Raw genomic sequence first — 20,811 nt, 5'->3', positions numbered from 1 at the left:
TGACCACTTATTTAGATTTTAAGTCAAAAATGCTAAAATCATCTTTACACTAGTAAGTGTCTGAAGTTGGATTTAAACTCAAGTGTCCCCAAGTCTAGGTTAGGTACCACCTAAAGCCTTGAAATGCAACTGAAGATGACTAAGTACAGAAGAGATCTTGGAGTGAAAATAATTTCTCCCCACTTGGCTATAAGACCCCTACCAAGGTTAACATATCCCTTTTTGATAAGATTAGAGTGAAGATTAGATTAATTCCCCTGCCCATTTTTTAGATTTAATCACCAAAAGGGTAAACATCTCACTTAATCATTAAGTAGGAGAGTTTTGTTAGTTAATATGTCCATGGTCACCTGAAAGTTGTCAGTACCTTTAGATGTTCTGCTACTCTGGAACCGTGGAGTCTGGGATTTATATATCATAGGACTAGAACCCTGACCTAAGCACCTGGTAGGATCTGCTGATTCAACACATATTGTTGTTGCTGGTGTAAACCTTAAAATTTCTTAGACTTATAAATGTTGGAAATTTCACTATTGGGAAATTTCATACTTGAAAAATTTCCTACTGATAGTCTATTGGAATGTGAACCCCCCCTTGGCATGGGAGGGTCCTTCTCCTCCCTACTTAAAATTACTTTAGGACAGAAACCTTTTGCTGAACAATGGAAAGGGCTTTGACCTATGCTTAAGCATAGAACAGGAAGTTCTCTGAGACATGATTGATTTTAGAATTGATACAATAGAGATACTTGGAATGACAGAACCAGGTCTTAGAACTTCCAATCTCCACCCTACTCAGGGTAACAGGATTTAGGAAGGGCTGCAGCAAAGGATCAAGATTTAATTATTTGAGAATATGACCTTCAACAGACATGTGCAAAGCCACAGACTTCTGGGCAGTCCTGGGTTAAGCTAGAGCCACCATTGGCACAGGGAAGACATGGACAGTGATTGGTAGATGTGAGAACTGAGGGGAGGAAACTTGGATGGTTTCCTTAAAGATAGCGGGATCTGAGGACTAGGGAGGTAGGAGAGGTTTTGCTCTGAGAGGTTGTGCTCTGAGAAGCTTGCTCTGAAGAAAGCTGGAGGTGGAGGCCCCTGAGACTGTTTCTCCATTTTGGTCACGTGAGTGATAGGGACTAATCTCTATTCTTTGCCTCAGCTATCTAAGGGCTTGGGCCTTTTGGCCCAGCCTAAACAGAGGGGGTATTTAAGCCCTATTCCCTTCTCTCTCTCTCTCTCTCTCTCTCTCTCTCTCTCTCTCTCTCTCTCTCTCTCTCATACCTTTCTTCCTCCTGTTTGTAATTAAACTCCATAAAAGGTTGACTGCTGACTTGAGTTTTTATTTAGGAATTACATAGCTGAATTCCTTGGCGACCTTAAATTAATATATACCAGTCTTTTAAAGTGATTTCCTTGTCACACTGGTGTTCAGTCATGTCCAACCCTATGTGACCCTGTGGGCCTCTGTCCATAGAATTTTCTTGGTAAAGACACTGGAGTGGTTTGCCATTTCCTCTTTCCAAGGATCACCTTTTGTCAGAACTCTCCACTATGACCTGCCCCATCTAGAGTAACCCTACATGGCATAGCTCAGAATGTCATTGAGCTATGCAAGTCCTTCACCACAACAAAGCAGTGGTCCATAGGCAAACAGAGGTTAAGTGACATAGCCAAGCTCATGTAGCTAGGATGTTTCTGAGGCTAACTTTGAACTCAGGTCTTCCCATCTCCATGTCGAGTAATCTGTCCATTGTACCACCTAGCTGCCTCTTAACACAGATAACCAAGAAATTTTGTTAACATAATGGTCCAGTTTTTAAATTATGTTCCTTTGATCTTCAGGATAGCTTGGTGTGACTTTTAGATACCCCATTTGCAATCTAATTTCCTGCTCTGTCCCCTTGTTACTGGTTGCTTATCAACATATTACTGAAAGGGGTGGGAGTTCATCAGGGGGCCCAGAACAAGATACAATTTTAACACAAGTTTTGAAGAGATTTGTTAACAGTTTGATCTAAAAAGATTGCCAAGCATGAAGGATAAAAATGAACCAATAAGAATATCTTTAGTCTGGGCTTTCAAAAGGAGTTAAATTTTTTTGTGAAAGAATAAAATATGAGTAATAAATAGGGAGACTTCAGCTCTCTGACCTGATTCATAAGTGCTAGAAGGCAGTGAAGAGTATGCTAGACTTGAATTCAAGAAGGCCTGGATTTCAATAGTACCTCTGACACATGCCAATTGTGTGGATTTAGGTAAATCATCTAGTCTCTCTAAATAGAAACTTTCTTATCACTACAAAGGGGATAATAATATCTATACTTTGTATCTCACAACATGATAATCCTTAAAGGAGCATATAAACATCAGTTATTACTTCTGCTACTACTAATAAATGCTGGCACAAATCTCCCAGGATAACTAGTCTTACTCTTATTCAACTGTGAGGGACCAAGGGATTAAATCCCCCCAAACTCTCCCTCCTCTCATTCTGTAAGTTCACAAAGAGGACATAGTTAAATAGAAGAGAATAACGTAACCTTGATAAAGATATGGAGGATAGGAAGAAATACCCTCCCTGGCTCTAGATGCCAGGCTGTAGTCAAAATTATGTTTGTCGATTGTTTGATTCCCATAATGAGCTAGTTTGGTAAAAGAGATAAAATAGGGACTGTATCTGGCTCAGAGAGCAAGTAGAAGCAGAAGCTCAAAGCAGAAGCCTGAAGCCTTTTGGAGGAGAGTATGATGGAATAAACCAAGATTGTTAGTAGGCTGCTGGTACTAAGTGTCATTTCTTTTAACTCTTCATTAACTCCTGCCCCCATGCAATATCCAACCTTAGTCATCAGCCCAATGATTGGGTCATTCTCACTAATCTTTTGTCAAGTCTGGCATTTCCCTAAGATGAAGTATTGTTCCTGTTCTTGCTACTCTAAGTAGCACTGTCGTTTCTCATTACTCTGTGACTAATTGGTTCCACTCTTTTTGAAGTTCAAAACTCACTACATTCCTTCTTCCAAAATCTAATTTCCAGATTAAAGGTGCTTCTAGAAGACAGATAACTCTTGAGCTAATTTTACAGCTGAGGAAAAAGTGCTCTTCCCACTTAAGCATGTTCCTAAAATTATGCTTATTTCCAAGTTAACGCATATTCAGAGAGATGACCGTCTAAAACCCACCTCCTTTTTAAAAAGCATTTCATAATACTTTATAGTAATCATACCATTGAATTTTGTTTATTGGTAGAGGAAAGATAAGTGAATCATAGAATCTCAGAGCTAAAAGGAAGGGTAGAGATCATACAATCCAGTGCTTCCCCAACTCCCCGTAACTGGGCTCATGGGAGAGCTTATCTTTTTCCTCAAAACTTATATTTCCATAAATATATATTGCTTAAAAGCACTGTTAAAACCATGTTAGACTTTTTATAGTCTTGTGGAGGGAGAAGGAAGGGAAAAAATCTGAATTGTAAAATGTCAAAACTTTTTTCGATGTGTAATTGAAAAAAATATTAAATGTTTTAAAAGTGAAAAAAACTTATATTACCATAGATCTTTATTTCTTTTATTAATTCAAAGATATTTCATTTCCCAAAACCCATGTAATAATAATTTTCAACATACATTTCTCCAAATTCTAAGATCCAAACAATCTCCCTCCTTTTCCTCCCCCAACTCTAAGATGGTGAGCAATTTTATCTAGGCTGTACATGTATTATAATGCAAAATACACTTCTGCATTAGTAGAGTCCTCATTGAATCTTGCTAGTATATTCATTTTACTACTGTCACTATGTGATCTCCCTATGATCATTTAAACTTAGACATCTCTCTTAGTAAGTGGAAAATACATACTGCTCTTCATCATCATTATTATCATTTCCTTCTCCATCCTCTCCTCCTACCTTCTTTTCCTATGGATCTCCTGGAGGCACTCTCTTGAAGTAAAGAACATAGATAGATCTGTATTGTCACTTGTTGGATTCCTCAAGAGGGTCAAGACATTCTAGTCATTAAAGAATTCACTAATCTTAAAGAAAAACTTTTTCCTCAGTAAAGAACAGAAAGATACCAGATGAGAGTCAATGAAAGAGCCCAGACTAGGTTAAGAACCAGTTTCTTGAAAATGCCCAATTACACAGGAGAGATGGGAGTTGGAAGCTGAAAGAAAGAGAAAGAGGTTGAAAGCAGTAAGTTCCATAAAGAGTTCACAAAACTCTACAAGGAGCTTTGACAAGAAGGCAAGCTAATGGCAGAGACTAGTACTGGTTTAATTTATTCAGTTCAAAAATCATTTAATAAGTTCCTTCTCTGTGCAAGGAACTAATGCTACTAATACAAAAACAAATTAGTCTCTGCTTTCAAAGAGTTTACATTCTCCTAAGGTTATATAACACACATACAAGCAAATAAACACAAAGTGTTCATATATAAAGTAATATAATCAGTCTACCAAGAAGCATTTTCTACTCACTTTTTTTGTGGCAAGCACTAGTGCCAGGGACACAAAGAAAGATGGAAAACAGTCCCTGGTCTCAGAGATCACAGCTTACTGAGAGAAATAGCATGTAAACATCTATGTACAAATGAGATATAAAAGATAAACTGGAGATAATCTCAAAGTACTAAGATTAAAGTTTATGAAGAGTATTAAGAATGGAGTTTTCTGAGGATTATGGGAAAGCTTAAGCCTATGGTATCTAACTTCAGAGAGAGAAAAACTGAACTTTTGCATTCATGAGTCTTTTCACTCAGAGACTAAGAAGAGGTTTAGGCTTGTTATACAGAACATGGTTACACAATGATATTTACTTACAGAAAATGCATGTGCAATGTTTGGTTCTACAGTCATGGATCAATTATCTATAAGCTAATTCAGTAAGATTGTAACATAAACATTGTTAGTGGAATGCATCAACATAAGCTTTTCAGATGCATGCTCTTAACAGAGTTACTAATACAAAGTTGAAAAAGAATAGTGGAGCAGCACCAAAATGGTGGCTTAGTAGCAGAGAAAGCTGAAACCACTCTAACAACCCTTCCAAACCAATCTTTAAAAAGTACCTCAAAATGACAGTGCCTAAAAAAAAACAAAAAAACACCAAAATGTAGTGAGGGGGCTCTCCCACTGAACACAACTTGAAGAGTAGGCAGAGTCCATTTTTATGGAATTAGGGGGAACCAGAAGCAAAATTGGGCATAGAGGAGTTACTGGCCAACCAATCCCTCTCCCCCCAAGACAGGGAATAGGCCAACTTTGGGATCCTGGGACCCTACCTACACCAATGACAGAGCACCCCAAACCCCAGGTCCACTCCTTTAAAGTCCTGGGTCCTGGCACCATCCCCCCAGTGAGGCCTAGAAGTCCATCATTCTGGACCCTTTCAAGCCTGCACTGTGATAAAGCCTGAAGCCCCAGAGCAAAAATAACTCAGAGTGCTGAGTCCTGCAAGCCATCAGCAGAGGAGAAAGAATTAGAAACTTTCAGAACTCCCAGTTCATGGGCAAAGAAAGTCTAGGAAAATAAGCAAACAGCAAAAGAAACACCAAACCCTAGAAAATTTCTATGGAGTCAAAGAGCAAGGCACAGAATCAAGGTGAGATCCAAACAACCACATGTAAAACTTCAAAGTAAAATGGGAAGTGTTCTCAGGCACTGGAAGAACTAAAAAAGGAATCCAAAAACAAAATAAGAGGTTGAAGAAAATGGGAAGAAAGGGGGGGGAAGAAATGAAAGTAATGCAAAAATAAAATAACAGATTAAAAATCAAAATTGGTCAACTGGAAAAAGAGGCCAAAAGATCCAATGAAGAAAAGTGTAGTTGAGGATTACCTCCTCTTTTCTTTATTTGTATTTGCTTAAGATAAAGTTGTGGATTTGCTTGTCTTTGCTTCAGACAAAGATGAGGATTAATCTTTACCCATCCTGGGACCAAGGATGGAACAGTAAACATGAAGGAAGCAGGATAACACTTATGAAAGGCAATTTATGATTAGGTGGGCACTTATCCCCTTCTCTGCCCCTCTTCCCCTTGTTTGTATTTGTAATAAACGAAGGATGTGGGTTAACCTTTGAACACTTGCCTATCCCTGGACCAAGGTTAGGGTTTCTGGAATGAAGAATCATAAATTCCTGTGGGTTTTGTCTAAGTAGTCTTTACCTATAAAAGTTCTGTGTGAAGCAAATAAAATTGGCACTATTTCTCTCTTTTCATATAGTGTCCATCTCTTCTTTTGTTACTCTTCATTTTTCATTACCCCAAGCAGGATGTCACAGGACTGGCCGACCCTGTGGATGAGTCTTGTAAGCCATAGAGTCTTACAGAAAAGAGTTCCATGAAAAGTAAAATGGATCTAATGGACATGGAAGAAATTCATTCTTTAAAATCAGAAGTAGTTAAACACTGTCCCCAGAATCCCCAGGTTTGATTCTTTGTGGTATTTAGCACTTGGTTCTGTGTGTCTGGGAAATAAATACTAAGGACCTTTCCTGATTAAAGATTTGGTTTTGCTGACTACTTTCGTGGTTCTGTGTTTTTCCAGGTTGACACTATGTAACTTCTTGTTTTCTGATTGGGGAGACTTGCTGGTCTAGATTCTAAATCGAGCCCCCAAACCATGGGGCATTGGGCAGAGTTGGGTGGGGTGGGGATCTTGCATTAGGAATCTATAAAATGGTTTTATCTGCACTCATGCATGGGGCTTTGCCATTAGGACAACGGTGCCCTTTCTCATTAGAAAGAATAAAGACTGCTGCTTATGCTATCCACTCTCTGACTCCAGGTTTGTAACTATCCTCTGGGTGGGTGGTCATTTTATTTCTTCCCACTCAAAAGGCATCAAGAAATATAATTTGGAGATAGAGTTGATCTACATGTTCTCCCAAAATTTACTGGCGCCTAAAACATATTCCCTCTTCAATTCCCCACTTTGGAATTTTATTTTATTTTTTGAAGGCAGGAGGCAGACCATAAGTGAAGCTTCCCTGAATCTCTGCGCCAAGCTACCACCCATCTTTTGCATTTCCTGTCTTGTGTATAGGTTGAATTGTTTGTCTCCTCCTCCTCCTGCCAGTCACTCTTGACCAAAATCAACACTCTCTGCTCTCACTGATCTGCTGCTGAAGATTGATATAGGCTATTCCACTAGGAAATGGAATAATTCCACTCTAAAGTGAAGTGCTATTTTTGGGGGTAGAAAAGAATGTCTATGAAGAAGTGAGAGGTGGAGACTGTCTTTTCCTGGCTTCTCCACCGTTCAGTGCCTGTTTCACGTTAACCGTTGTCTACCCAGTCTTCTTGTGGCACAAGAGAGAAAATAAAGAAAAATCCCCCGCTAAAAAAGGAAATCGAAGATGGTTGTATTGAACTTTCTGCAGCTGTAGTAAGAGCTAACAGTAATACTTCTTCTGAGATACGGCAGGAAGTCCTAATACTATCCTTCGCCCGGCTAGCTCAGTCGGTAGAGCATGAGACTCTTAATCTCAGGGTCGTGGGTTCGAGCCCCACGTTGGGCGTGCGTGCCTTCATTTTAAAATAAGGCATTCTGTGGATTCTTCTGTTTTCTTTGCACCTGTCGGGTCTCAATTACACAACTCAACAGGTTTGTGTAAGTGCCTACACACACACAATAGCCCAAGACTTTCTAATAGGAGACAAAGTCAAAGACAGAAATGCAGCCCACAGCAAGATTACACTCTGGCCTGTGTTCAAACAGCTCCCTGCAAGATCTGGAGCAGATTTCCACTGTAAAAAGCACTACTTCCGACATTTTCCTCTCTGCAGCTTCCAGGAAGCTACCTGAAGTAGAAACTTGGAATTCTGGGCAGGAGCTAGTATCGATAACCGAATCTGGGCCAACAGTTAGGGTAGCAGCGAAAAATTCGCACTAGCAGAGCCTTTTTTTTTTTAAGCTTTCTATCCTTCCTTAGAGAAGCAAAACACCTGCTCTACTGGGCTTGAATGGTCCTCTTCTGGGCTTCTCCTATTTGGGTAACTGAGCATGAAAAGGCAAATGGATCATTCAAGGAGAAGCGCTGGGGTGAGGGGGTCATTACTTCGATGTGGAAGCAAAACGCTCCCTATTTGCCTTCCCCACAGGCCCCGGACACATCGCAAGCAAGGATGCACTTCTCTCTCTCTCCAGCACCACTAGCTCCAGCAGCGTGAGCTAATTGTCTGGCATGTGGCCCGAAGGCATTTTTATATCATTTGTTCCTCTTTCCCCAGCAGTGTTTGCTGACAAAAAGAAGGAAAGGGGATGTTTCCGCCCGGTTTCGAACCGGGGACCTTTCGCGTGTGAGGCGAACGTGATAACCACTACACTACGGAAACGAACTCCGAAAGCAATCATTCAGTCTTCACACCTGAAATTTATTGCTCAGAGTGATAATTACCAAGCTATAAGATATTCTTTAAGGATTCTGTGTTCGATCTTGTACCCGGATGGCCACCCACACAAACCATCTGACGTTGTCCTCTCTCTACCGTCTCTCCACCCCAGTCCAGGCGGCTGCCTCACTGGCGCTTTTCTCTGAAGCTTCCTACCCTGCCACTTTCCAGCGTGTATTTCTCAGACCACTACGAACTCCTCCCTGAGTACAGCGCATCCCTGATACTCATAAAAGGACACTGGCTGAAGCTTCCTAAAGAGGGCCTCTATGAGCTCAGTACTTATTCATGCTACCTACACCTGCCATCTAACAGAGATGAGTAAAGTAGCCTGATCACAGCCATTTCTCTAGTGGGGAAACAGGATTGCTGGTTTCCAGTTTATCAACAACAGTCTCTCCCAGTTGTTCAATCATTTTTCAATCTTGTCTGCCTCCTTGTGGGCCCATTTAGGGATTTCTTAGCAGTTACTAGAGTGAGTTGACATTTCCTTCTCCGGCTCATTTGACAAACAAGAAAACTGGGGCAAACAAGGTTAAATGACTACTAAGTGTTGAAAGCCAGATTTCAACTCAAAAAGATGAGTCTTCCTGACTCCAGGCCTGGTACTCTATCTGATGTGCCACGGAGCTGCCCATATTCTCTTCCTACTCCGTCTAAAATCTGCAAGTTTTGTCCTATAACATAATTATAAGAATTGATTGAAAAGTTACAGAGGTCCAAAATAAATACTCCTAGGTTGTGAGAAGATACATTTTCAAAGAGGGAAAAACAGTTGTTCCCCCCAAATCAATCACTAACATTTATTAAGTGACTATTATATCCTACACACAGTGCTACCTGCTGGAGATACACAAAGAAGCAAAAGACAATCCCTCCCCCTCTACCCCCCCCCCCAGGATTTCACAATCTAATGAGGGAGACAACAAATCAAAAAATGTGTGCAGACAAGGTATATACAGAATAAATGGCAAATAATTAAAAGAGGGAAGACAGTAGAATTAAGAGGAGTTGGGAAAGGCTTCCTATAAAAGATGAGATTTTAGTTGGACCTTGAAGCCTGAATGCAGAAATGAGGAATATTCTAAACATAGGGGACAGAGAAAATTCTCAGAGCTGAAAGAAGGAGTGTCTTGTTTGTGGAACAGCAAGGAGGCAAGTATGACTAGATGGAAGAGGATGGGAGGAGGGGTAAAGTGTAAGAAGACCAGAAATGTGGGAGAAGAAAGAGAATGATTTTTGAATGGGATTAAATACCAAATAGAGCATTTTATATTGATCCTGGACATGATAGGTAGCCACTGAGTTCACTGAGTAGAAATTAAGCTTTAAGAAAACCATTTTGGTGGCTGAATGGAGAATGAATTGGTGTGAGAAGAGGCAGGCAGACCAGGCTATCTAACAGAGATGAGTGAATTAGACAGGCAGACCAGGCTACTGCAATAGTGCAAGCATCAAGAAGGGTCTACACCAAAGTGGTGACAGGGTCAGAGGTATAAAGGGATTATATTTGAGGTGTTGCAAAGATGAAATCAATAGACCTTAGCAACAGATTGGATATGAGAGGTGAGAAATGAGTCCAAGAAAACTTCTAAATTGTTAGCCTGTGAAACTGAAAGGACATTATCCTCTACAGTAATAGGATAGGTAAAAAGGATAGGTAAAAAGGATAGGAGAGGATTTAGGGAAAGAGATGCTGAGTTTTTGTTTTGATCATGTTTCATTTTGTGATGTGTATTGGAAATCTAGTTCAAGTCGTCTGAAAAACTGTTGGAGATAAGAGATTAAGAACAGCAGAGGTTGGGGTTAGGTTTAGGGTTCGTTGTCGAAGGGTCAAATGTAGGAGTTTGACAAAGTAAGAACAGTTTAATAAAAAACTTTAATTTAGAAAGAAGTACAGATGGAAAGATAGAAAAGAGAAAAAGAGAGATTACAGATCTTATTCCCTATACATCTACCTAAACTAAGTCTCACTAATAAATAGTTCCTAATAACTACTAAACTTGCCTAATACTACCTCTAACTATCTTCTGAGGACACATTCTTCTGTCTGGCACACCAGGCCTAATCTACTCTATCTGTAGAATATTCTCTAACTCCCTAACACAATAGACATCCAACTGTCAACAGCCAACTACCAGCAGTCCCTTGCCTGAGAGCCAGACCTCCTGCTTTCTAGAGATCCTGGAGGAAAAGACCACCCTTCCTTCAGCAGCTGATAAAGCTTCCTTATCTGCTCACTCACCAAATGCTGGTTTACAATCTTTCTGCCAGAAAGCAGTTCCTACTTCCTCTCCTCAGGGTCCTGGTCTCCTTGGTAATGGAATCTTCAGCTCTGGCTCACTGCCCACTGAACCTGAAAGTTTCTCTGATCTACTGAGAAACCCTGCTATTTCCCCTCTTAAATTAGATAGAGGGAGAGATTAAGAAATTCCCTTTAACAATTGATAAGTATAGAGGTAGCAGTTTCAGTGGAATAATCTGAGAAAATGGATTTTTTTTTTATTGCCAAGGATGTTAAATTTATTTATTTTTTGAAAATAGTATTTAATTAATCAATTTAGAACATGATTCCTTGGTTATAAGAATCATATTCTTTCCCTCACCTCCCTCACCCCTTCCCTTAGCCAAAGCACAATTTTTACATGGGTCCTAGATCAGAACCTATTTCCATGTTGTTGATGTTTGCACTAGGATGATCATTTAGACTGTAGAGTCTCCATCCCCAATCATATCCCCCTCCACCCATGTAATCAAGCCATTGTTTTTCTTCTGTGTTTCTATTCCCACAGTTTTTCCACTGAATTTGGATAGTGTTCTTTCTCGTAAATCCCTCCGAGTTGTTCAGGATCACTGCATTGTCACTAATGGAGAAGTCCATTACATTCCATTGTACCACAGTGTATCAGTCTCTGTGTACAATGTTCTCCTGGTTCTGCTCCTCTCACTCTGCATCACTTCCTGGGGGTCGTTCCAGTTCACATGGAATTCCTCCAGTTCATTGTTCCTTTGAGCACAATAGTATTCCATCACCAACATATACCACACTTTGTTCAACCATTCCCCAATTGGAGGGCACATCCCCTCATTTTCCAATTTTTTGCCACCACGAAGAGGGCAGCTATGAATGTTCCTGTATAAGTCATTTTCCTTAATTATCTCTTTAGGGTAATAAACCCAGCAGTGCTATGACTGGATCAAAGGGCAGACAGTCATTTATCACCCTTTGGGCATAGTTCCAAATTGCCCTCCAGAATGGTTGGATCAATTCACAACTCCACCAGCAATGCATTCATGTCCCAACTTTGCCACACCCCCTCCAGCATTCATTACTTCCCTTTGCTGTCATGTTAGCCAATCTGCTAGGTGTGAGGTAATACCTCAGAGTTGCTTTGATTTGCATCTCTCTGATTACAAGAGATTTAGAACACTTTTTCATGTGCTTATTAATAGTTTTGATTTCTTTATCTGAGAACTGCCTATCCATGTCCCTTGCCCATTTATCAATTGGAGAATGGCTTGATTTTTTGTACAATTGACCTAGCTCTTTATTGACAAACTGGATTGTAAGAATCTAAGAAGAGAGTGAGAGAAGAAAAAGTAGAAGTACCCATTTTAATCAGCCTTTTCAAGGATTTTAGCTACAAAGCACATCAATTGGAGGTGGGGCTAGAGGATGATAAGACCCATTTATAATCAAAGGAATGAAAATGTAAACAAGTGTAAGATATTAATTTCTACTCATCAAATTAGTAAAATTAAAAAAAGCAACTTAAAGCAATGAAATCCAGTGCTGGTGGCGATGTAAAGAAAAGATACCATTGTTCATTTTTTGATGGAATTGCAAACTCCTAGAATTCTTTTGGAGAGCAATCTGCCAGCATCCAGTAAAAGTTCCAAACTGAGGTATCTTTTCACTCAGTGTTTCTATTGCTCTGTAAGGACCCTGAAAGATCTATCCAAAAGGTCAACAATAACAACAACAACAAAGGAATGATCTCTTTGAAGATCATCATAGCCACATTATATCTAATTAAAGTGTAAATGTTGTAGGGACTTTTAGAATATAATTTCTTTCATTAAAAATAAAAGCCCCTAACTTCTATCTTAGAATCAATTGATATTGGTCCCAAGGCAGAAGACCAGTAAAGGCTAGGCAATGAGGGTTAAGTGACTTGTCCCAGAGCTAAGAAGTGTCTGAGTCCAAATTCAAATCCAGGACTTCCTGTCTCCAGGCATGACTCTATCCCCTGGTCACCTAGCTCCCATATATACATAGATGGTAGATAGACAGATAGATTTATATAGATAAATCATATATCCTGTACAATCTAATTATTTTACAGAATAGTTAAACCAGTTTATAGCTCTATCACTAATGAATTCACATTCCTGTCTTTTCAATGCCTCCCTCTAGCTTTGACTATTCCCATCTCTTGTCATCTTTAATAATCTGTTGATTGGTAGAGAAGCCTCAAAACACTTTTGATGTGCATTTTTATTATTATTTGTGATTTTCAGCACTATTTCATTAGGTGAGTCATCGTTTGAAATTCTTTTGATAAACTCGCATATCCATTGATGTCATGATCTATTTTGTTGATTGATAAATGAACCAGGGTAAATTCTAGTAGTTCCTGTATATCAATCTCCTTTAGAAATAAGATGCCATTTTCCCATCATTGATAATCTCCCCTCTAAATATGCCTACATTGATCTTGTTCCTGCAGCAGCAGTATTTCAATATTTTATAATAAAAATGTATTTTTTTTTCCTTTTAATATCGTCTCTTTCCCTTGTTTGGTTAAAACAAGGATATCTTCTTTTAGGAAACCACCTAGTAATGGTAATGAAAAAGAACTCCTTCCCACCTCCTCTAATCTATTAAATGTGACCTGATATATTTGGAGGTAGCATCCATTTGGACCTCTTGTAATATACCATGGAGATGGTCTGCATCTGTTTTCTGCCTAAATGAGTTCTCATGTTCCCAGCAGAGGTAGGTGTGTGTGTGTGTGTGTGTGTGTGTGTGTGTGTGTGTTTTAATGAATCCTCTTGATATCTTTTTTTTTAAAACATGACCTATATTTGGCAAATATTTCCCTTCCCTTCTCACGAAGTCAAGAATAAAGAATCAGAAAGAGAGGGGAAAGAAGTTAGTAAAACTAAGCAACACATAGAAGAAGCATGACATTCTATGCAGTGCTCTTCTCTGTAGTCACTCTTGGAATAATAGAATTTCACCACATTCAATTTTGATTCTTCTTTTGTGGTTTTATTTTTCCATTTATGTTGCTGTAGCCATTTTGTGGGCAGCTGGGTGCACGGTGGATAGAATACTGGGATTAGAATTGGAAAAAAATTCATCTTGGGGAGTTCAAATCTGGCCTCAAATGCTCTTTAGCAATCTGATTCTGGGCAAGTCACTCAATCCTGTTGGCCTCCATTCCTTATCTTTAAAATGAAGAAAATGGCAAACCACTCCAATATCTCTGTCAGACTATAAAATGAAGTCAGAAAGAGTCCAATACAACTGAAACCAGGAACAGCAAAAATCATGTCTATTGGTTTCTTTGTTTTGCTGCTATACTTTCCAACCATTCACATATCTCTTCCCATCCTTCTCTATAGTCATCATAGTTATTTCTTCCAGCTCATAAATAATCTCTTGCAATTAGCCATTAATGCAATAGATGGGCTTTCGCTTTGATCCCAGGTTCTTGTTACTACAAAACGGATTACTATAAATATTTTGATTTAAAATTAATTTTTTAAAAATCATTGGCCTCCTTGTGTTATCTGGCTGGTAAAATTCCAAAATGATTTTTTAAAGATGAAACTATTTGAAGTAACTTGCTAATTTAGTACTATACTGAGTATAGTGTCAGATCAGAGTGTCAATAGGTTCCATAGTAAACAGGAAAAGAAGGAAAGTACTCAGAGTGATGGAGAGGAGACATTTTAAAAAAATTCTTACTTTCTGTTCCAAGAACAGCCCTAAGACAAAAGAGCCGGGGCTAGGCAAATAATCTTAAGTGACATGCCCAGGGTCATGCAGCACATTTGAGGCCAAATTTGAACCCACAACTTCCCACTTGGAGACCTGGTGTTCTATCCACCGAGCCACTTGGCTGCCTCAAGAAGGTTGGTGGTGGTGGTAGGGATATTTTTGAATCACATATCTTCAATAAAGGTCTGATTTCTAACATAGATAGAAACCTAACACATTTTAAAAATCAAAAGCCATTCCCCATTGGATTGCTTGTATGAACAAAGAATTCTCAGAAGAATTAGAAATTATTAACAATATGTGATAACATTGCTTGAAATCACTAACAAGAGAAATATATATATATGTATATATATCAAACATCTCTGAGTTTTTACCTCATATGCAGAAAATTAGCAAAGATGGCAGAAGTTGGGAATAATCAATGATGATGGGGTCATGGAAAAACAGATATTAAAGAACTCTTAGGGAAGATGTCATTGGGCCATCATTTTCTAATTTGGAATTATACTTAAAAAGTGACTAAAATATGTCTTTGACCCGGAATACCCAAGAATGGCTAACACATATGGAGGGGATAGTTTTAGTATTTGTTCCCATGTGGGGAATACCATCAGGCAGGTAATGGGTCCAACATTCTGAATTCTGTATGGGTAGAGAAAAACCCGGGAACAAAGTTTCTGAGCAAGTTAGCTTTACTATGACAGCAAGTAAAATCACACAAGTCAGAGGTCTCCAGACAGACACACCCAGCATGGTCTGAGACACTGAGCATCACATGTGACATGTCTTTATAAAGAAAAAGAGGAAGATACAGACTTCTTTATTGACCTTTCCAACAGCAAGGGTCCCACGTTTAGGGCCAATAACTCATGCACTATTCTTTTTGAGGGGACTCAGTGATTATGGTGAAATGTCTGTGTCCTCAAAGGGCAATTTGTCAGTTATCTGTGAGCACCTTAGTCTCTGCAGTCTTTTGTATAATCATCTCAAAAGCAAGTCTCTACATTGGTTAAGGTAATAAAAGTAGGGAGAGAACTCACTTCCATAGAATTATATGCCTACAGGGATTTAAATGACTAGTTTACTACTGCTACAGACTATGTATTATAAAGGTCCTATACTCAGTTAGTCAATCAACTAATAGCTGGGATGATTTCTTATGATTAAATCCACAGTTACAATTTAGCAATTTACTCTAATACTGATAATGATAAGAATACCAAACTATAATCATCCTTATCATGTGTGATACACATGAGCAATCAGGCTCATATAGACCTATAATTAGAGATGCAATCTCCTAGGAGATTGACAGGCTTCAGTCTTTCTGGATTTCTGTTGCTCAGGCATCTTGAAATCTCTTTCCTAGGCTAACCCTCCTAAGACAATCAAAATCTAGGACTCTAGGAACCTCAGGAGTATTCTCTCCTGGGGGCAAACAAAGAAAAGGGTTTCATTTTCAAGGGCCCCTGAGGATGTTCTCACCTACTCCCTGTTCTTCATCTTCTCATCTCATCCTAGATCAGTACCCTCCATCTCCATGAAACAATCATGCCACCTCTCATCCTCTCCATCCCACTGGGATACCAACCCAACTCCACCCTCTTCTTAAGACTCTCTCTCCTCCCACAATCAAACATACTTCCACAGTTCAAGCCTCTAGTGAACTATCTGGCTATATATTCATGTAAAGTTCACGTTTGGAGAGAGGTCAAAATGATAGATGAATCCAATTACTAGATGAATTCCATACCTCCACAGCTCTAGGCTCTAGATACCAGCACACTGGGCCACCATGGGCACAGCTTTGACCACAAAATCCCATCAGATACCCAGGACCCATTCTCCTGGGCAGCTCACAGCCTCAAGGCTGGCGTTCTTTTGAGTCCCAAGCTCTTCTGTTGTTCTCCCCAGGTAGTATCATTTCACTCAGTCTCTGAATTCTATCATCTATGCAAGGATGAGAAAGGCAGGTTTGAGAGAGACAGACAGAGAGAGAGAGAGAGAGAGAGAGAGAGAGAGAGAGAGAGAGAGAGAGAGAGAGAGAGAGAGAGAACTCCGACTGAAAGCACGGTCCAGTTTCGTAGCAAGTCCCTTGCCCCAGGATGTAACTGTGAAGTAAAAAAGAAAGGCATTAATAAAGCTTAAAGTGTGGCACAAACAAAAACTTCATGATCCCCCATGTCTTTTTTAAAAACCACTTTCCTAGGAGGCATGTCAGTAAAATCAAGGCACATTTAATAAGGCAGCATAGCTTCCAAACCCACCTTCTCCTCCAAAAAACAAAGAAACAACCCAACCAGTGCGTTTGTGTATGCACTGTCGTGTATTAGCGATGCCCACTCTCCCACAGGTTGACTTTTACTAGAGTGCGGACAAAGGACACATGTGATCAATCAAGCCACAAGCATGGAGGGCACGTTTGTGAGTAAGAAACGTTAGTGAAGATGGACACGGCAGAAATTCTTGTGTCCGACACACAGGTGTTGTGTGTGTATATACAGGACCAGGGCAATCCCCAAACGTAAATCCTCAACTATCGTCTGCTTAAGTATATTTATAGAGCAAAAGTAGTAAAGCCCAAAGAGCCTTTTTTGTCTTCCCCGTGTATATGTTCCCTAGAAGCCACGTTTGCGTGGGCCGGTTAGCTCAGTTGGTTAGAGCGTGGTGCTAATAACGCCAAGGTCGCGGGTTCGATCCCCGTACGGGCCACTTGCCTTTTACAGGCTCGCACAGTCACTGCTCACTGCTCGCACCACTCCTAGAAGAAACCCCAGGGGATAGCTAGGTGAAGCAGAGGCATTTCAGTTCAGATAAACCTCCACCGCTAACTCGCGCCGTGGGAACAAACGAAGGCAATCAACGAAAAGAGAAATTGGAAGCGCAATCACCTCCGGTGGCGAACTCAGAGAGCTTCGGCAACCTTCTCTTCCTTCACTTTTTAAACCACATTTTTTAAATCCGAGCCCCCGGTGGCCAGAGAAGACTAGTTCCTGCAGGGCGGTTTGCTGAGCCCTTTTCAAGGATGCTTTCCTCCTCCACTGCTGTCCACCTGGGACACAGCTCTCACCTGTGGCTTCAGGAAGCTGTGGTATGCACACCAGCCACACCAGGTAAAAGCAAAACAAACAAACAAAAAACCAAAACCATCTCCTAGACGGTCTGAACCAGGTGGAGAGTAACCGACGAGCCTCAAATTCTTTGGTAAATCGGGGGGATGCCTACCCCGACTACACGAAGACCTCCCCTGGTGGAACAGGTGGATAAAAACAATTTCTCCCAAAGGCCATGAAGGCAACGGAAGCAGGCACTGTAGAACACTTTGAGCCGGCGAGACATCGAAGTAGCTAGCCATCACATCACCAGGCGTGCGGAGTTTTTGTCTTGGCCCTGGACTTGGGCGACTCTAGAAGAGAGAGTGCGACAAAACTCTGCCTCACTTCCATCCAGTTCATGCACAGCTCAAGGCATCACCCCTTGATGTCGTTGGTCCTCCTCAGCAACGAAGGTCAAACAATAACAACGATGATTTCTTTCTCGGAATACTCGAACCACTCGTTTCCTCAACCTACTCACTCGGTGCTCAACTTGCTCCTCCGTCGTACCTCACCCACACAAAGATGGCCTTCCTCTTGATCTTGCCATCATCCCCAAGTGCACCACCTCTAGGGTCAAGAATTCTCAAGTCCCTTATCTAAACACACTCCTCCATTGCCTTTTCACCTCTTCCTCTCCCTTCTCGGAAGAAATCCTAGTCTTTGTCAACTTGCAGCCATGATCCAGTGCTTCAGCTCTCCAGTTCTCCCCCAGGCACGCTCTAGCTGCTCTCTCTCCTCTCTTCCTCACCTTATCCCGTTGGTGAACAAATTTAACTCCACACGGTTTTCTTCCCTTCAGTTCCTAACCCCCTGGTGATGTCACAAATGTCAGCCTGCCAAGCCCCAGTAGTGGGTTATTCCCACCAAAGTGTCCCCCATGCTTGGGATGTTTTCCCTGCTCACCTCTGAGGAGATCCCTCTTGTACAAGAAGCCTTTCCCGACTCCTCTTGATTCTGGTACTCTTTGAATGCTTTCCTATTTCAGCTCCTTGGAGCTTGTTGTTGAAACATCTTTGTTTGGTTGTTGTCACCTCTGTTAGATCGTGAGCTCCTTGCAAAGAAGGAGCGTCTTGTGCCTCGTTTTGTATCGTATTTGTATTTTGTAACAGTAGACAGCGAGCTAGCGAGCTCAGAGGCACGGGTGGGGGTGGGGTGGGGGCTTTTCTACCTTCCTCCTGTGGAGGTTTCCTAAAAGGGAGCTTCACGTGGGCCGGTTAGCTCAGTTGGTTAGAGCGTGGTGCTAATAACGCCAAGGTCGCGGGTTCGATCCCCGTACGGGCCATTTGCCTTTTACAGGCCTGCTCTCTCCTAGAAAAACACCTTGAGAGAAAAACACCTTGAGGAGGAGGGCCCCTCAGCGAAACTCTGCGCGCTTTCCACTTGGTGTGGAAGGAAACCAAGTCAAACAACGAAAAAGAAATAACCGCGACAACTGACAAACATTCCCCGGACAGGTGGGCTGAGATGAATGCATATACGTAAAAATGTGGGTTTCTAACCCTAACCACCTGTCCATACATGTAAAATCGCGCTGGTTTCTATCCACCGCCTTTCGTTTTCTAGGCACCAGAATAACTTCCTTTCTTCTCCCAGATCCTCCCAGAAAGCTATCCTATGTAACGGTCGCAGCTTGAAAAAACAAACAAATACACAAACAAACCCTTACCTTCTTTCAGAATCAAAAATAGGTATGGGTTCCAAGGCAGAAGAGCCGTAAAAGGACTAGACAATTGGGCTTAAGTGGATAACACAGCTAGGAGGTATTTTGAACCAGGACTTCCAGTCTCCAGCCCTGGCTCTCTATCCCGAGTCTCCTCTAGCTGCCCTTCAGCAACTTAAAAAAAAATTATATATATATATATATATATATTTATTTATTTATTTATTTTTTAGAAAAAAGAGGAAGAAGGTTGAACGCTCATTGAAACAGTCTGGAAAATATATGGAACGCTCCACATCCGTGGACCTTCGATCCCTCTTCGACTTGTTCTTTGTAGTTTTGAAACTTGCACTTCTGCACCTTTGGCGGTTGCTCTTTCCATCCCTGCCTTTGCGGAAGTAGGGGTGAATTCTGTTTCCCGGTTCTGCTTACTTCACTCTGCGTCAGCGTGTGGAAATCATTCACGCTTCTCTGTAGTCCGTCTTGATTATCCGTTGTTTTTTAGAGCACAGTCTTACTGAAGCACAGAAATCTCCCGTTCTCTTGAATTAGCCCAGCACTGGCACATCCCTGAAGTACGTTTGCTGTTCTCCTTTCCCAAAGTGAAAGGAAACTAAACAGACAAATGAATTGCGTGGCCAGTGAAGGAGAAATCCTGGCCTCTGGAACTAGGAAATACTCGGACACGGGAATTTTCCTAGCCGCTCGGAAGTGAACATCACCATCAGGTGAAGTCAGAAGGCAGCAAGGATTTCCTAGTCCTTCGCTTTCAACTACGAGCAAGGACAAGTGCCTCGCTCGGGAAATCACAATCGACTGGCTGTTCAGAGTTGGAAATGCCCAGAGAACGGTTCCGAGAACGTGCTGCACCCAGACTAAGTAACCCGCGAGGCGGGAATGAAGAGAAGCCTCCTGGGAACGACGAGGAGCAGCTCGATGCTCTCAGCGTAGCGAAGCAAAGGTGGGGACTGGGGCAAACGGTGTCAGGAGCTAAACTGGGCCTGACCTGCTATCAGGTCTATTACACCCAATGAAAACAGTGGAGAGAGAAGGAACCTAGGTGCGCAACACTTTTTATAGCAGCTCTTTTTGTAGAGGCAAAGAGCAGAAAATAAAGGGGGACCGGCCTCAACTGGGGGAACGGCCAGAATCTGTGATCCCCGTATGCAATGGTATACCAAGGGGCTGTAAGAAATGCAGAATATTCTAAGATCTCTGAATTGTTTTTGAAATCGTTTTTTGAAGGCCCCGTTATAAAAGTGTGTAGCTATGCCGGTCAAAATGGCACAATGTTTGAAGCATTCATGTTCCCCCTTGCAATTCCCCAGGCAATTCTCCTTTGGCTTTCGCGACTGGGTTGGCTCGGTTTTTGTTTCTCCTTAGAGATCCCACTCTGTTAGGAGTACCACTGAAGGTCTCTGTGATAAAGAACGAGTAGGAGCCTGGACTCGCTCTAGTCCCCACTTTCTGGGCTTTAAAGCATTTCTTAAGTCTCCTGCATTCCTTTTCCCGCTACCCTTACTCCCTTTCCTGTTTTGGTCAGTCTCTAGCGCTGGTGTTTGATGTGGGTCACGTTAGCAGGATCGGTGTTAGCAGGACCAACTGCAGGGCAGCTATCTCCTTAAAGCTTCTGACCAGGGACCGACAGG

At 41.3% G+C, this 20,811-nt stretch overlaps 1 protein-coding gene and 4 non-coding genes across 5 annotated transcripts in view; 3 read left to right on the top strand and 2 right to left on the bottom strand.

Annotated features, from left to right (window-relative positions):
• Window positions 1-10,887, bottom strand: part of LOC100013336 (histone H4) — a 44,023-nt gene extending 33,136 nt beyond the window's left edge. The window contains exon 1 of the transcript XR_008916794.1: window positions 10,637-10,887. The gene's annotated coding sequence lies outside the window, so the exon portion shown is untranslated. The remainder of the gene's footprint in view (window positions 1-10,636) is intronic.
• On the top strand, window positions 7,445-7,517 carry TRNAK-CUU (transfer RNA lysine (anticodon CUU)). The gene has a single exon. It is a non-coding gene; the product is annotated as a tRNA-Lys (tRNA).
• Window positions 8,262-8,334, bottom strand: TRNAV-CAC (transfer RNA valine (anticodon CAC)). Its single transcript has one exon. It is a non-coding gene; the product is annotated as a tRNA-Val (tRNA).
• Window positions 10,888-17,042: 6,155 nt separating the features above from the next.
• Window positions 17,043-17,116, top strand: TRNAI-AAU (transfer RNA isoleucine (anticodon AAU)). The gene has a single exon. It is a non-coding gene; the product is annotated as a tRNA-Ile (tRNA).
• Window positions 17,117-18,710: 1,594 nt separating this feature from the next.
• Window positions 18,711-18,784, top strand: TRNAI-AAU (transfer RNA isoleucine (anticodon AAU)). Its single transcript has one exon. It is a non-coding gene; the product is annotated as a tRNA-Ile (tRNA).
• Window positions 18,785-20,811: the final 2,027 nt, after the last annotated feature.

The sequence above is a fragment of the Monodelphis domestica genome, chromosome 2 (assembly GCF_027887165.1).
Source record: "Monodelphis domestica isolate mMonDom1 chromosome 2, mMonDom1.pri, whole genome shotgun sequence".
In the NCBI taxonomy this organism is placed as follows: domain Eukaryota; kingdom Metazoa; phylum Chordata; class Mammalia; order Didelphimorphia; family Didelphidae; genus Monodelphis; species Monodelphis domestica.
The sequence above is the reverse complement of the archived record's forward strand: the minus strand, read 5'-3'. Positions and strand labels throughout refer to the sequence as shown.